At 39.3% G+C, this 17,354-nt stretch overlaps 1 pseudogene; it reads left to right on the top strand.

Annotated features, from left to right (window-relative positions):
- On the top strand, positions 11,381-14,831 carry Gm8228 (predicted gene 8228; annotated as a pseudogene).

Raw genomic sequence — 17,354 nt, 5'->3', positions numbered from 1 at the left:
ATGAGCTCAATGTATAAGATAATGACCTTAGGGAAGGTCTTTCATTCAGTTTCAGAAATTCGAATTGTGTTGTGTTCATATTATTTACAATACAACAGACGTGTGGAACCCTCTCTCCCTCTTGTATGTATGAAGAAATGTGTAGTAAGTAATACCCCAAGCAGACTGAATATCAAAGAACTTATATCTCTGCACATTTAAGGGCTGAAATTACAGACTTGTGATCAACCGGGTTCAATTTGAAACAGGGTATCCTACTCTGTTGGGTGTGCCCAGGACAGACTACACTCTGAAGGCTGTGTCATGAGGCTGGACCCTATTCTGCAAGCCATGTACTAGTCAGACCCAGCTGTGGTAGTGTGCATATCTGATTAGAATGGGTGGTCAGGCAGGGTTCCAAGTTGTTTAGTTTTGGAGTCTGTGAAGGTTTCCATTAGGAGACAGGGTGTTCTTGGGATTCTTTAAGGCTCCTCTGAACCAAGGAAGAAGACTAGGTCTAGGCAATTCAAATATTTCTTTGTAATCCCGATTTCTTTACTCTGTGAATTCTACTTGAACTTTGTGACCTGTCACATTAAGCGAGCATATAATTGTCAAAGGAGAGCATCTCTGAGACAAGCATACCCACAGATACTACCTGATGCAACAGTATCTTAGTTAATCCTTTTGTTCTGCTTTGTCTACCTCAGGGTATATTCTATTGCCTTTAAATAGGTCACTTAATTTTTTCAGCTTTGTAAATGTTTATTGAGCTTATCATGTGGTACTGTGAGTTAACTGGTACAGAGATAAATAAGTAAGACCTTCACCTTAAAGAACTTCTTTACTTGGGAAGAATGGCTGAGTTGTATTTTATTAGAATTAAGAACATTTTAATTGTAATTAGTAATCAGTGCAGATGTTGTGATAATAAAATAGAGTGTTTTCTTCCTTTAATTAATATCTTGCTTATTGGGCCAACACAAGAAGGAAATTAATTGCCCCACCACTTTGCACATAACTCTGTATGAACAAGGAGGTATTTCTCTATCTCTCTTCACTAGAATGGCCATCCCTCCAGCCAAAGCACACGCATATAAACTCTTCTGGATTAATATTATTATAATGGTTTAGAAGTTATATAGTGACTCAAATCACCAAAGAGATGCACATAAAGCAAATACATATGTGTGTACTGTCAAAGCTTATTAGTTTGGTCTAGTTAGTGACTAGAAGTAGTATTTTATTGACAAAAATTCTAAAATTAAAAGTTGAAGAGGGAATGTGCTGTCTGTCATCTTAGAGTGAAGGCTCAGTCAAAAGCACCACTATAATCATCACCCGACTCTTTTAAACATGTTATGCCGAGATGAGGAAAAAGAGGTCTAGTGGTATACTAGGCAGCAACAATCATGCACGTGGAAGACAACAGATATCTATCCCAGGGAGCATCATATTCTAGGACCAAACTACAGGTCATATCTCAATACATGCACTCTGCTTTCTTGATCATACCAAACATTTCTTTATTATTTTCTTTGCATAAACACCTTCTCTACCTACTGAACAATTTTCAGTACTTTGAACCCTCTTCAGCCATTCTGAGGTAAAAGGAAGAATCACTATATGTCTGTTGTTGGATTATGATTACAGACTTTCAGGTCCTTAGATATCCTTTATGTATGAAAGAATAATCTAAATTAGCATTTTGTGCTGGTTTGAATGCAAATGGCCTCCATAGGCTTCTATATTTGAATACTTGTTCTCCAGTTTATGTTGGGGACCAAGGATGAGGAGGTATATTGTTGTGGCTGAAGTGTGTCATGGGGGCTAGTTTTTTAATGTCAAAAGCCTAAGCAGTAACTTTCTTTGCTTCAAGGTCAAGTCTCAAGATGTGAGATCTCAGCTACTGCCCCAAGCTATGCCTACCTGCCTCTTACCATGTTCCCCACCATGAAATTTTGGGAGGTTCAAAGCAAGAAAATTAGGAGGAAAGCACCTAATCTATACATGAAATTTATTATCGTATGTATCATATATGTATATGCATATATATGTGATCTATACACATTTTTTAAAGTTCAAGGAATAAAGTTTTGGCCAGGCATGGTGGTGTACGCCTTTAATCCCAACACTAAGGAGGCAGAGGCAGGCGGATTTCTTAGTTCAAGGTCAGCCTGGTCTACAAAGTGAGTGCCAGGACAGCCAGGGCTATACAGAGAAACCCTGTCTTGAAAAAACCAAGCCAAAAAAAAAAAAAAAAAAAAGAAATTAAGTTTTATGGCATGGAATTTTCTCCCTGTGGCATACACTGGTGTTAAAAGTTCTAGATTTTAGAACATTTTTGGTTTTAAATTTTTGGAATAAGTTTATTATATTTATATTGGTATATTTTATTTATTACATATATACATACATACATACATAGGCATTTATGTAGATGTATGTAGGGGTGTGTGTGTGTTTATGCATTTTAGAGAGAGATTGAGTACAATTGTGATCTAAAGAAAATTTTCTTTTGATATTTTCACCTTATCCATTTTTCTTCTAAAGTACTTCAAATTCAAGCATTTGCAAAAATAGTTTGAGTTTTTGTTTTTTTTTTTCTATTGAGGAAAATTTTGGTCCATGCATTTCCTTATTGATACGAACTTTCTGTTTGTTCTTGTTAAAGCAAGTTGATGATTGCATACTCATGTGTTTTCCCTAAATATCTGTTAGCAATGTCTTATCCTTATGTCTTTTCTATTATTTATAGATACATAATCTTATGAATGGTTCATTTTAATGATAGAAAATATTAAGCTTTTTATTAAATTATTTTTACATTTCAGAAATAATAAATTTGTATTAATTAGTTGTTGCTGAAATTTCTAAAGAATTTCAAGTTTGTGTGTTTTTTAATCTGTATCCTTAAGTGTTCTATGTAGTGAAGGTCTATATTATTTGCAAATACCATTGCTAAAGGAAACCAATGAAAATAGGCACCAACCTTCTACACTGTGGTGGTAGTAATAATGACCATTAATGACAATAATGTCAGGCAGCAATAATGACCAAGCAGTGCTCACACAGACATGTCAGGGCAATTGTCCTCAGATGAGGCAGGGTCTGTCAAGGAGAAAAGGGTTAGGCACACATTACAATGGCTTTAAGAAGAAAGCAACAGAAGATAAGCTCAGATGGGCTCCAGGAGATTCACACAGGAGCACATCTCTAGAGTAGAGATAAAGCAGAAGGCTTGAAATGGTGCTCTTTGCTTATTCATAAATAATCTGGCTTTAGACCCTGAACAAACTAAGGGAACTGTGAGCAAGCCCAGGGAACTGCTCCCTGGCACCCAGAACCAATAATCGAGCAAACCCTGACTGTGGTCACAGGGTCTCTTTTCAAGATCTGCCAGCTAAGTGTCCCCTCCTCTATTTCTAGTTCCCCAAATAAACCAAAGTTGTCCCTGATGCAGTGCTTGTGTAACTCCTAACTCACATGGGGCATACTTTTTATAACAGGTTCTACCTTCTCTACACATAAGGCCCTCAAAAATTCACCTGAAGTGCAACCTCCATTGCACTCTACTCCTCATTTTCTTTTACTGACTTTAAAGCTGCACAAGTAAAAATTACATTCCTCTCTATTCCTTGGCCACAATGCTCACTTCAGTACATATTCATCAAATTCAACATCAGTGTGACTTCTTCACTGTTTAATTTCTACCATCCCACCACAGGGTGCAAGATGGCACTGGAATCAACTATATTCACTCAACAAACAAACAGGGGGCAGAAAAATTGTCTTCAACAAGGAGACAGTCAAGTTTTCCTAGGAGGTCTTCTGCTTAATAAAAGGCCTATGCATGGCTGGGGATTAGCTCAGTTGGTGGACTACATGCCTAGCGTATATGAAGCCCTGGGTTTAATCTCTAACACGACATCAGTCAGCATGGTGGTGCAGACCTGCAACTCAGCACTGCCCAGAGTTGCAGGAAAGAAAAGAGAGATTTCACAGAGAGATTGAGGCTAACCTAAGTTATGACTCTGTCTCGAACAACAACAGCAGCAGCAGCAATGTCAAAAACAACAGCTAAAAGATGTCTACTCAATAATATTCAGTGTCCAGAACTTAAGACAGGGACAGGTAGAACTTGGGTTCTAGGCCAGCTGGTTTTGTACAATGAGACCCTCTCACAACAACAAGAAAACAGAACAATATTATAGTATTATTAAATGAAATTTGGTGTATTGCACAGCATGTGCTTGGGTGATTTTTAATTTTTTGAGTTTTTAATATGATAAATTGAGTATAGTCTCACATATTAAGTCAACAATTCATATTGAGAAAAAAACAATACATAGTCACACTATATTAACTTTAAAAATTTTATTTTGAGTGCAATTTACCAGAACTGTATTTTACTTTAAATTTCTCATCTATATTCATGAGCCTATTGGTTTGTAATTTAAATATTATCCTGTCTTTATTAAACCAGTGCTATTTTAGCTACAAAATATATTGCTAATCTTCCTATCGTGTTTAATACTTTTAAAATAGGGTTTTAAAATTGCATTTTTATCAAAGTAATATAAATACATGGACACAAATTTAAATTATAAGAAAGGACTTTAAAAAGAAATCCAGTCCTCTCCTTTCCCTGTCTTCACTCTGCCTTGGTCTCCAGAGGTATCTTCATCTATTTCATTTTGTTTCAGAGTTTCTGTAAGTTTCACTCCTGCTTATACTAATTTTGCATTTACTAATTCAGATGTTATTCATATATATTGTGTCATGTTTATATCCCCCAATTTCTAGGCACCCTCTTCTCCTGGTATACTTCTATACTCACTTGGCTCCTGAGCACATATACATTTTAAAGTCACATTGTTTCTTATGTTATTAATCAGGACCTGCATCTACAGGCTCAACCTTTACACAAGGGTATTAAAAATTTAAAGACACAAGAACAAGAAAAAGTAGAAAAGGCAGTCTGTACCTTTTACCTGGACTTATCTATGATTGTGAGCATTTTGAGACTTTATTTCTTATTGGGGGGATCCACATATTTCATGCATGTGCCCTTATACTACTGAGTTAATATAGTATACTTTGTTCATACTCACCCCTCTTTTCCTCTTCATCTTACCCACTCCCCATTTCCCTTATCTTCCAGATCTTCTGTAGAACCTTTTGTACTTTCATGTCTTCCAGGTTTCCACATATTAGAGGAGAATCCCAGGAGTCAATGCAGGTGACCTTAACAGAGACTCCTAGCAGTAGGGATATGGAACTTAACTAGGCTACCTCCTATAGCCAAGCACAACCCCCAGTGAAGGGATAAGAACACGAACACACCCACAAAACGTTTGACCCCAAATTTTTCCTATCTACAAGACATGCAGGGGCAAGGATGTATCAGAGACTGAGGGAATGGCCAACCAATAATCAGCCCAACTTTAGACTCATCCCATGAGCAAGCACCAATCGCTGATACTGTTCATGGTACTCTGTTATGCTTCCAGACAAGAGCCTACTGTAACTGTTCTCCAAGAGGCTTCATCCAGCAGCTTACTGAAACAGATACAGAAATACACTGACAAACATTGGACAGACCTCAGGTACTCTTATAGAAGAGTTGGGGAGAAAAATTGAGGGCCCAAAAGGGGAAAGAAACTTCATGGCAAGACCAATAGAGTCAACTAACCAGGACTCTTGGGGGTTATCAGAGTCTGAGCCACAAACCAAAGAGCATCCTCAGGCTGGACCAAGGCTCCTGGCATATACATAACAGATGCACAGCTCAGTCTTCATGTGGGTCCTCCAACAACTAGAGTAGAGCCTATCCCTAAAGATGTTGAATGTCTGTGGAATCCATCCCTTTACCTTGGCTGTCTTGTTTGGGCTCAGTGGGAGAGGATGCACTTACCCCTGCAGAGACTTGATGTGCCAGGGTATGGGGATACCTGCAGAGGCACCCTCTCAGAGAAGAGGTAGGGGTGTGGGGGAGAGGGCATAAAGGAAGGACTGAGTGAGGGGAGACTGGGAGGGGGCAGCAATCAGGATGTAAAAGGAATAAATAAGTTGGGAAAGAATAAATAAGTTGGAAGAAGAGAAAGAAAGAGAGAGAAACAGAGAGATAGAGAGAGAAAGGAGAGAGAAAGAAAGAAAATGCAGCATACATACATAGTGGAGCTTAACTCAGCCAAAAACAAGGATGTAGTTATGGAGTTAACAAAAACATGGATGGAACTGGCTTTACTATTTATTCTACCTTAGTTACACAGCATGTGTTGACCTTTTCCTATCCCCTCTGCATTGTAATATCCATCGATCATTAATTTTATTTGTATTGTTGAAGAATAAACCATAGATCCCATCTTAAAGGGAAGAAGAGACAGTTTATTCTGGAGCAATTTTGCATGACCATGTCCTGAGAACACAGATTTAAATTCCATGTTTCAACATAGAAGCAATTTCATAAAGTTTCTATAATTTGCAGAGCAAAGAAATTTGTAAACCAAGGCAGGATTAAAATACATGGGTGGTTATATCAGAGAGGGGCCTCCAATGAGATGCAAGTAGCTTTTCTATAGGCATATGATTCTATCTGATGACACTGTTTGCTTTTTGAGTTTTGCAAGCTAGTGGTCTTTTAAGTTAATAGTTCACAAATTGAAAAAAAAAAAGGCAATGTCCTAGGTAGAGTTATCACCATTGTGATGAAACATCATGACCAAAAGGGAAGTTGGGAAGGAAAGGGCTTAGTCAGCTTATAAATCCACATCACAGGTCATCACCAAAGGCAATCAGAACTCAAGCAGGACAGGGATATGGAGGAAGGAGCTAATGCAAAGATCATGGAGGAGTATTGTTACTGGCTTGCTCATTATGACTTGCTCAGCCTTCTTTCTTAAAGATCCCAGGATCTTTAGACCAGGTATAGCATCACTAAAAATAAGCTGGGCCCTCCCCACCAATCAATAATGAAGAAAATGCCCAAAACTTAGATTTTATACAGGCATTTTGTCAATTCAGGTTTCCTCTTTTCAGAGGACTCTACCACGTGTCAAGTTGACATAAAACTAGCTAGGGCAGTCACATCTGTTCTGGAGGATTAGAACTAGCCTAAGATTAGGTAATCAGTTACTGGACTGGCAACATTCTGACACCCCACAGTATTACAGGTTTAAGTAGTTAATCAGCCTCTGGGGATACAACTTCTTTCCACAACTTCTTGTTCTCAGAATCTTCATGTTGGTTATACACATAGAATTGAGATAGTAAGAGCCAGAGGACATGGGTGACTGCGGGAAATGTTATTTTCCAGATACAATGGGACAGCAACACATGTGGACTCAGGATTTACATGTGACAGCATGTGAAGACCTATTCGAATTCAAGACAGATAAAAATCTCACCATGGGGAGAAGGCTCAAAGTCTTACCTGTAACCACGGAACTATTGACAGTTCTTCACTTCTGGAAGAGAGATAGTTTTCTTTAGGCATGTGGCCCCTCCTGGGTTGACCAAGCTTGAGTGAAAGGCCACACATCTAGGAATATATGGATTCCTACTTTTCTTGGTGGATTTAAAAGACACATAACAAACAAAAAAAAATCCAAAACAAACAAAAAGAATATATTTAGTAATTTTTCTGGTCTAGTAGTGGTGGAGGTAGTAGGATAAATGAAGAGGGGTTGGATAGATTGTAAGAGCCAGTGGACCAGGAAGGCATCTGTGAAACTGTCTCTAGAAACAGCTGTGTAAACTGGAAGTGAACAATAACAATATCAATAGCAACTCTGAGGTGGAAGGGGATAATCTTCTAGAACTACAAATAACTAAGCTCTGCAGAGAGAGAGGGAATTAGCCTCTCTCAGAAGAGAGCCCCTAGTTAGTTATCCAATGCAATTATTCAGTCTTAAAATCATATACATACAAGCAACGAAAATTATCTCATCAGGCTGTATGCATGTATTTGGACATCTCTATATATGTAACAATGATAATCAAAGACGAAGAGGTCATCAATTTGAAAGGAGGGAATATGTAATAGAATGGAGGGAGGGAAGAAAAGAGGGGAATAGCTATATGAAAAAATCAAAAAGTGAGCATTCAACCTGGGCTAAGTGGGGGAAGTGAATTGATTCATGGGGCATAGGGGAAGGGGAAATAGGATTGAAAATTGTACCCATATTATAAGAAATTTTAATATCATCAATGAGAAAATAGTCTATTAGCTTATGCAAATCAGTAGTGCATAGCTTTGTCTTTCTTCATTTTGACTTCAAAATAAACATTTTTGAAAAATATGACTCATTCTTTCATTTTAGAAGGGCAAATCTTTCTATGGCACATTTGGCTTATTGCTTCATGATTATTTCTATTTTAAGCTTCAACAACATGAGGTATTTAAGTCTTCCCATGTCCCTGCTATCTTAGATATGGGTGCCTTCCCTGCACTGTCATAGAATCAATCACTTGTTTTGCTATATAAACATTATTTCAGCACATGAATGTAGAAAACTAATATTGTTTATCTTTCACAAAACACAGATTTCTCAGTGGTTATTCATGATGCAATGTTACTTACTTCCTGTAGAGTTACTAATTAAAAACCCAATTACCCATGTTCTTTCAATTTTCTCTCAAAGGATTCAGGGCCATGAATCTTCCTATGAACTTCAACAGAGAGCCTGTTCTGAGCCTACCCTCTTCTCCATTCTGTATTGGTCTTTCTCTAAGCATCTATACACACCCCTTCCCTGATGTGATGTACTCCCAAGGTTCCTGCACTCCATGCATTGAATTTCCTGCTTTCTTAATCTAAGGTTTGTATAGACTAATACGTTTCTGAGACTTTACAAGGAAGGTAGAATATCGAAAAAAAAACAAGCAAGCAAGCAAACAAACAAACATTTAACTTTGCATTTGCAACAACAATAAAACACACAAGTTAGAAAAGGTGCAAGAACAAGAAATATCTAAAAGATATTTGTATATCCGCTGTCTATAGCTACTATTAGTTTTGGCTATTTAAATATGCCTTGTGTGTGTGTGTGTGTGTGTGTGTGTGTGTGTGTGTGTGTGTGTGTGTGTGTGTTTGTGTGTGTATATATATATGTAGGTGCATACATATATATGTCTGTATGATTTTATTTATATGTACATTTATATTTATATTTTTGTGTTTTTTATGTGACCAAAACTTATAAACATTTTAGGGTTTTACCTGTAAAATTCTTTAGGATGTATGTCCTTCACAATATTGAATGAAAATGTGAAATCCTTTTATATAACAGTCCATATTATAGTTATAATATTGGTAAATTTATTTGTGCTACTTTTCTTTTGCTGAATCTACCATTCATATTTCTGTCCTACCAATCAATAGTATTTTCTCCATCCAGTGTAGAGATTCTGTGATGAATTGTTTTTCACAATGACTTCTTGTCTTTTTCTTTTCTATTTCCAAAATCTATTGTTCTTTATTTTATTTTATTTTTAAGTAGTGCCTTCATCTTTTATTTTACCAGCTGACTTCTCTCAAACACCTACTGGCTACATAGATTATTGATTTGAGCTCTAAGAACAAAGCAAAAGCCAGGAGGTTTCCAGGGAGCTAGTGTACTGTGGGTTGTCAATGACAGTAATTGCTTCCATGTAGGCAGATAAGGCTTGCACCATTAAGTTGGATGGTCTCCAGGTACTATGACAAGGGGCATCAAAACCTTCCCATCCACCCTATTTTCTCCCCAACCTCCCCAAGACAGTACTCATGGCCACACCAACTCCCCTTCCCACCTGTATACATACACAGTATATATGAGTTTTCTTCTGGAAACTTCATTTTTAGATTAATTTCGGCTCTTCTGGGTCTAGAATTGATGGAACAGGTGTTGTAGTGAACTTTCCTTGTTTTTTGGACTTTCACTGAGTCATACTGTAAATAGCTCCCTCATTCCACCACCTGTAGCCCTCTAATGCCCTTACTAACCGCGTGGGTGTGCTTATCACAGTGTTTGAACAGATGTTCCTCTTCTGCCAGCTCTTCCAGTCAGTGTACTAACTTGCCTCACCAGTCCACTCACAGTGTAGCTCTTTCTTCTACAGAAACCTTCTATGAACATTATGTCATTTCCTTTCACCTCCCTATTATTTGATGCCTGCTTTACGTATGCCATCGCTTTGTTTCTTTAATGATTTAACTTAGTCTCAAGACCAAGAACAGCATCCTTACTGCTGGCTAGACCTATGGTATTATTTCGGGGAATTCATTGGTAACACTTATAGTTCTATTTTACTTATTTTAATATTTTACTCTTTACTTAAATGTCTTACTTATTCTTTGAAAATTTCCTGGATATGTACCATGTATTAGGACATAACCACCCACTCACCCTAACGTTTCCCAGACACTAAGGCAAGCCCTATTTCAACTGTGCATTCTCCCGTTTCCTTCTAAGCTGATGAGTCCAATGTAGGTTAGGTTGTCCTAATGTACATGAATGTGTAGTCATGCACTGAAATATGTGCAGGCAACCTACCATTATCAATGCTCCCAAAGAGAAGTGACTCTCCCTTTGACCCAGAATCTATCAACTGGCAAGAGATCATCCACTAGAAGTGTAGCTATAAGAATTCCTCCCTCATCCATGATAGGAGTTTGACGGTCTTGTTCTTGTGATGGTCCTATGAAGGTAAAGACATGAGCTGTGAATTCATGAGTGCAACCGCCACAACACATCCAGTATACAGCATTTTACAATGCTCTTTTCCCTCTTTTGGCTTGTACATACTTTCTGCCTCCTCTACTTTGACAATGCCTGAGCTTTAAATGTGGGTAGAGGGGTATTACTATAGATATCCCATTTACAGCTGAGCACTCAGCAACCCCCTTTTCTCACCACTTTGTAAGTCTTTGCTTTAAATACTGTCACTGAAAGAAGGAGCCTTTTTGATCAAGGATGAGAGCACCATGAATCTATGAGTACAAATACAAATCTTCAGAAGATAATTTGACAATATAATAATTTATCATAAAATCTATGTTTCATGGTCCTGGCCAGCAGGGCTGCCCAGCCCCCGCTTCCTTTCATGCTCTCGGTGGCCGTAGGTGGTTGCGGCCACCGCAGCCAGGCGGGAGGTGGTGACGGCCAGTAATGCCCGGGAAACTCCTTTGGGGAGACATCATGGAGCTCGCGGCACCCTTGGAAGAGTCCGAGAGCCAGAGGAAGGAGAGGCAAGAGTTGTTCTCAAGGAGAGCTGCAACTACTAACTAGTACATGCCTGTAACCCATGCACTTGGAGGTGGAGGCAGGCAGGTCAGGTGTTCCAGGTCACTCTGTGCTACACGAGCCCATCTCGAAACAGAACAAATAATTGAAGGAGGACACGTGCTGTGAGAAGAACATAGACTTTGAGAGCTTTATGGATTTCGGAATTTCGGATAAGGGATTATGGACCTGTACTTCCCTGATAGGGTTGTTATGAAGATTAAAACAAGATAAGATGAAAACATTACACAATAATGGAGTGATAGAAGGAAGTCAAGCTACCATTCTGAATCAGAGGAGAGAACAGAAACAAGAGAAAATGGTGTTGCAGATGACCTGGATGCTCCCAAGCCCAAAAAAGCTAAAATGAGAGAAAAGCTAAATGGAGACACCAAAGAAGGACTTAGATTTTCAGATGAATTCTCCCCATCTCATAAGTCAAGAAGAAAAGACCTGCCAAAAGGAGATGTGGATGAGTATGAGAAAAGGTCAAATCGAGTGTCTACCGGAGGATCCTGCAATACCTCTCCTGGGCATATATCCAGAAGATGTCCCAACCGGTAAAAGGACACATGCTCCACTATGTTCATAGCAGCCTTATTTATAATAGCCAGAAGCTGGAAAGAACCCAGATGCCCCTCAACAGAGGAATGGATACAAAAATTGTGATACATTTACACAATGGAGTACTACTCAGCTATTAAAAAGAATGAATTTATGAAATTCCTGGGCAAATGGTTGGACCTGGAGGACATCATCCTGAGTGAGGTAACCCAATCAAAAAAGAACTCAAATGAAATGTACTCACTGATAAGTGGATATTAGCCAAGAAACTTAGTATAGCGAGATATAAGGTACAAGATGCAAAACACATGAAACTGAAGAAGAATGAAGACCAAAGTGTGGACACTTTACTCCTTCTTAGAATTGGAAACAATCACCCATGGAAGGAGTTACAGAGACAAAGTTTGGAGCTGATACAAAAGGATGGACCATCTAGAGACTGCCATATCCAGGGATCCATCCCATAATTAGCCTCCAAACGATGACACCATGGCATACACTAGCAAGCGTTTGTTGCAAGGACCGTGATATAGCTGTCCCTTGTGAGACTAGGCCGGGGCCTAGCAAACACAGAAGTGGATGCTCACAGTCAACTATTGGATGGAGCACAGGGCCCCCAATGGAGGAGCTAGAGAAAGTATCCAAGGAGCTAAAGAGATCTGCAACCCTATCAGTGGAACAACATTATGAACTAACCAGTACCCCAGAGCTCTTGACTCTAGGTGCAAATGTAACAAAAGATGGCCTAGTCGGCCATCACTGGAAAGAGAGGCCCATTGGTCAGGCAAAGTTTATATGCCCCAGTACAGGGGAACGCCAGGGCCAAAAAATGGGAATGGAGGGGGGGTAGGGGAGTGGGGGGGAGGGTGTGGGGGACTTTTGGGATAGCATTGGAAATGTAATTGAGGAAAATACATAAAAAAAATAAAGAAAACTCTCACAAGTCAAGTGATAAAGCAGAGGAGACTAACATGTGAACAAAAGGAAGAAGCCTTCTCTAATTTCTCCATTTCTGAGGAGACCATAAAGCTTCTGAAAGGTCGAGGGATAACATATCTCTTTCCTATTCAAGTTAAAACCTTTGGTCCTGTATATGAAGGAAAAGATTTAATTTCTCAAGCCTGGACAGGAACAGGAAAGACATTCTCTTTTGCCATACCCTTGATTGAAAGGCTCCAAAGAAATCAAGAAACAATTAAAAAAAACCGCTCACCAAAGGTACTCGTTTTGGCTCCAACAAGGGAATTGGCAAATCAAGTAGCCAAAGATTTCAAAGATATAACTAGAAAACTCAATGTGGCATGTTTTTATGGTGGAACATCATATCAAAGCCAGATTAATCAAATTCGGAATGGTATTGACATCCTTGTTGGGACCCCAGGGCGTATCAAAGACCATCTGCAAAGTGGCTGTTTGGATCTTTCAAAGCTACGCCATGTTGTGCTTGATGAAGTAGATCAAATGTTAGATTTAGGTTTTGCTGAACAAGTTGAAGATATTATTCATGAATCCTACAAAACTGATTCAGAAGACAATCTTCAGACCTTACATTTTTCTGCAACTTGCCCACAGTGGGTATACAAAGTTGCAAAAAAAATACATGAAATCCAGATATGAACAGGTTGACCTTTTTGGAAAAATGACTCAAAAAGCTGCAACCACTGTGGAACATTTGGCTATCCAGTGTCATTGGTCTCAGAGACCAGCAGTTATTGGAGATGTCTTTCAGGTCTACAGTGGGTCTGAAGGGAGAGCTATTATCTTCTGTGAGATTAAGAAGAATGTTACTGAAATGGCCATGAATCCACACATAAAGCAGAATGCCCAGTGTTTGCATGGAGACATTGCACAGTCACAAAGAGAAATGACCTTGAAAGGCTTCAGAGAAGGTAGTTTTAAAGTTTTGGTGGCAACCAATGTGGCTGCTCGTGGCTTGGACATTCCTGAAGTTGACCTTGTGATTCAGAGTTCTCCTCCACAGGATGTTGAATCCTATATCCATCGCTCTGGACACACAGGTAGAGCTGGCCGGACAGGAATTTGTGTATGTTTTTATCAACCAAGGGAAAGAGTTCAACTGAGATATGTGGAGCAGAAAGCCGGAATTACTTTTAAACGTGTAGGTGTTCCATCTACAATGGATTTAGTTAAATCTAAAAGCATGGATGCCATCAGGTCTCTGGCTTCTGTTTCTTATGCTGCTGTTGATTTTTTCCAACCATCAGCTCAAAGACTGATAGAAGAGAAGGGGGTAGTGGATGTGTTGGCTGCAGCCTTAGCTCACATTTCTGGTGCATCAAGCTTTGAACCACGGTCTTTGATCACCTCTGATAAGAGGTTTGTGACCATAACTCTGGAAAGCCCAGAAGAAATACAGGATGTCAGCTGTGCTTAGAAGGAACTTAACAGAAAGCTCAGTAGTAATGCTGTGTCTCACGTAACCAGAATGTGCCTCCTGAAAGGAAATATGGGTGTTTGCTTTGATGTTCCTACAAGTGAGTCAGAAAGATTACAGGCAGGGTGGCATGATTCAGACTGGATACTCTCAGTGCCAGCCAAATTACCTGAAATTGAAGAATATTATGATGGAAACGCATCATCTAATCCCAGACAGAGGAGCAGCTGGTCTGGAGGCAGGTCAGGCCGTTCAGGCCGGTCTGGTGGTCGATCTGGTGGCAGATCAGGTAGACAGAGTCCACAGGGAAGTCGGTCAGGAAGTCGGCAAGATGGTAGAAGACAAAGTGGGAACAGAAATCGATCAAGAAGTGGGGGGCCATAAACAGAATTTTGACTGAGTGTTTGGTAGTTAGTCTTCGAGTGTGAGCTTGCTTACTTCTGTCTAATCATGTATATTATTCACCAAAAATTAGATCATCATAGTTGAGGTATTTGTCTGTAATTTGCAAAGAAGTGGGTCGTATTTTTTTAAAAAGTATTTCACAAGAATGGTTCTAAACAAATCTACTTATCTGGCTATACCTTTGAATTAAAATTTTAAGAAAGCCCTTTTATTGTCTGTTTAAAAAAAAAAATCTATGTTTCACACCAGGCCCCGTGACTTCCCCATGCAATCAGATTTTGCCTATGTTTATAGTTTCAAGCATGGATTATTTACTGTGTGGCATGACTGAAATACAATAAAAAAAAATCAATTGGTTCGTCTATAGGACCCATACCACTACTGCACTGGTGGAAACGTTTCCCAGGAGGTCAGTATTGTAGCAACATTTGATAAGACCATTGATGCCATTTGGCCCCCAGTGGCCTGCATGAAATCTTCTTGTGTTGAGAAAACTAGGCAGCAGAAGGAAGTTCCCCACTCAGTTTAGAGCTTTTTCCTTATATCTTACAACCAATATTTGTGATGTCTTTAGCAACAAGGTCTACTTATTGTGGGGAATGAAGAGAAATTGCAACAGCCTGTCTTTGGTGCCTTTGTGGCCTCTCTGACCAGTATCCAGCACTAGGGTATCCCATGCCTGACACTGAGATTTTCATTTAATTGGCATATTCTCTTAGAAGCAGTATTGTCTACACATGCAAAGTATCTCTTTTTAAACTCCCTTTTGCAAACCATACTTTAAAAATTAGCTTACAAAACTAGTGGGTTGCCACAAGGCATTTTTATACATCTATAGTTTTAGTTATTCCATGACCTATCCCCTACTTTCTCCCCTCCCACTATGCCAACTCCTTCTTAAACCTTGTAAGCTCTGTTGCCACCCCAACCTCTTTTGTAGCACATGCGATCTACTATACTAACCAATTTGTTTAAAGACAATATGTTTCCATATGTGTTTCATCTACCCTTTATTTTGACTAACCTTCACCTCAACCTTTCATTTGCCCCTACCCCATCCCACACCTTCCTGTATGCCTCCTTTCTCCTTTCATTTTACATCTATTCTATTACACATCTTCATTAACACAATTCCCAATGGCCCCTTCCTAGTTTCCTGACTTCTAGGTGTACTTCAAGTTAAAGGCAGAAAAATAATTCAAAACTAGGATTCACGCACAAGAAAAATGTGGCATTTGCCCTATAGGCCTGTGAGACTTCAGTCAGTATATATTTTTTGCAGTTCCATCTATTTACATAGATAAAGAAGTTAGCAGGGTAAGAATTTAAACATTGACATCTATTTTATTCCCTTCTTGGCCTGTCTTCAGTTTAGTTTCTTATTCTAGTCCTGCTTTGGTTATTTAGCTAACTTATTTTATTCCTTCCTGTTGAACCATTAAAGTAATGAAAGTTATTTATTCCCAGAGTAAACTTTTGGCTACAAGAAAAAATGCATTTTTCATTATTAGTCTCTAAATATTCTTTGATTATGTTTTAGGTTTTTCTGTTTTAGGAAACAGCTTCACTCAACAAAAACAAAAAAATAAAATAAAAGGAAGGAAAGAAAGAAAAGAAAGGAAGGGAAGGGAAGGGAAAAGAAAAGGAAAGGAAAGGGAAAGGGAAAGGAAAGGAAAGGAAAGGAAAGGAAAGGAAAGGAAAGGAAAGGAAAGGAAAGGAAAGGAAAGGAAAGGGAAAGGGGGAAAGAAAGGGGGAAAGGGGGAAAGAAAGGGGAAAGGGGGAAAGGGGGAAAGAAAGGGGGAGAGGGGGAAAGAAAGGGGGAAAAGGGGAAGGGGGGGGGAAAGGGGAAAAGGAAAGGGGAGAAAGGGAGAAAAGGGAGAAAAAGGGAGAAAAAGGGAGAAAAAGGGAGAAAAAAAGGAGAAAAAGGGAGAAAAAGGGAGAAAAGGGGAGAAAAAGGGAGAAAGGGGAGAAAAAGGGAGAAAAGGGAGAGAAAGGGAGAAAAAGGGAGAAAAGGGGAGAGGGGAGAAAGGGAGAGGAGGGAAAGGGAGAGGAGGGAAAGGGAGAGGGAGAGGGAAAAGGGAGAGGGAAAAGAGAGAGGGAAAAGGGAAAAGGGAAAAAAGGGAAAAAGGGAAAAAGGGGGAAAGGGAAAAAGGGGAAAAGGGAAAAAGGGGAAAAGGGGAAAAGGGAAAAGGGGGAGAAGGGAAAAAGGGGAAAAGAGAAAAAGGGGAAAAGGGGAAAAGGGAAAAAGGGAAAAAGGGAAAAAGGGAAAAAGGGAAAAAGGGAAAAAGGGAAAAAGGGAAAAAGGGAAAAAAGGGAAAAGGGAAAAAAGGGGAAAAGGGAAAAAAGGGAAAAGGGAAAAAAGGGGAAAAAGGGAAAAGGGAAAAGGGAAAAAAGGAAAAGGAAAATAAAGGGAAAAGGGAAAAGGGAAAAAAGGGAAAAAAGGAAAAGGGAAATAAAGGGAAAAGGGAAAAGGGAAAAGGGAAAGGGAAAAAGGGGGAAAGGGAAAGGGAAAAGGGGGGAAAAGGGAAAGGGAAAGGAAAGGAAGAGAGGCAAATCTTTGAACCAGCCCAGCCAAGAGCAGGCTTTTCTGTGGGCACTGCTGGCTTGTTTGGATTACCCCACTCAGTTAAATCCTAAGCAGTGGCATGGGTGTCTCTTTCCTCTGAGGCTCCTCTACCTTTGCTTTTTAAAAGTAGGAAATACAACTGAAATTCTCTAGCCTCTCTCTTGGTTTCTTATAATGT

The sequence above is a fragment of the Mus musculus genome, chromosome 9, assembly GCF_000001635.26.
Source record: "Mus musculus strain C57BL/6J chromosome 9, GRCm38.p6 C57BL/6J".
Taxonomy (NCBI): Eukaryota; Metazoa; Chordata; class Mammalia; order Rodentia; family Muridae; genus Mus; species Mus musculus.
Note: the sequence above shows the minus strand (reverse complement) of the source record. Positions and strands in the feature narration are given on the sequence as shown.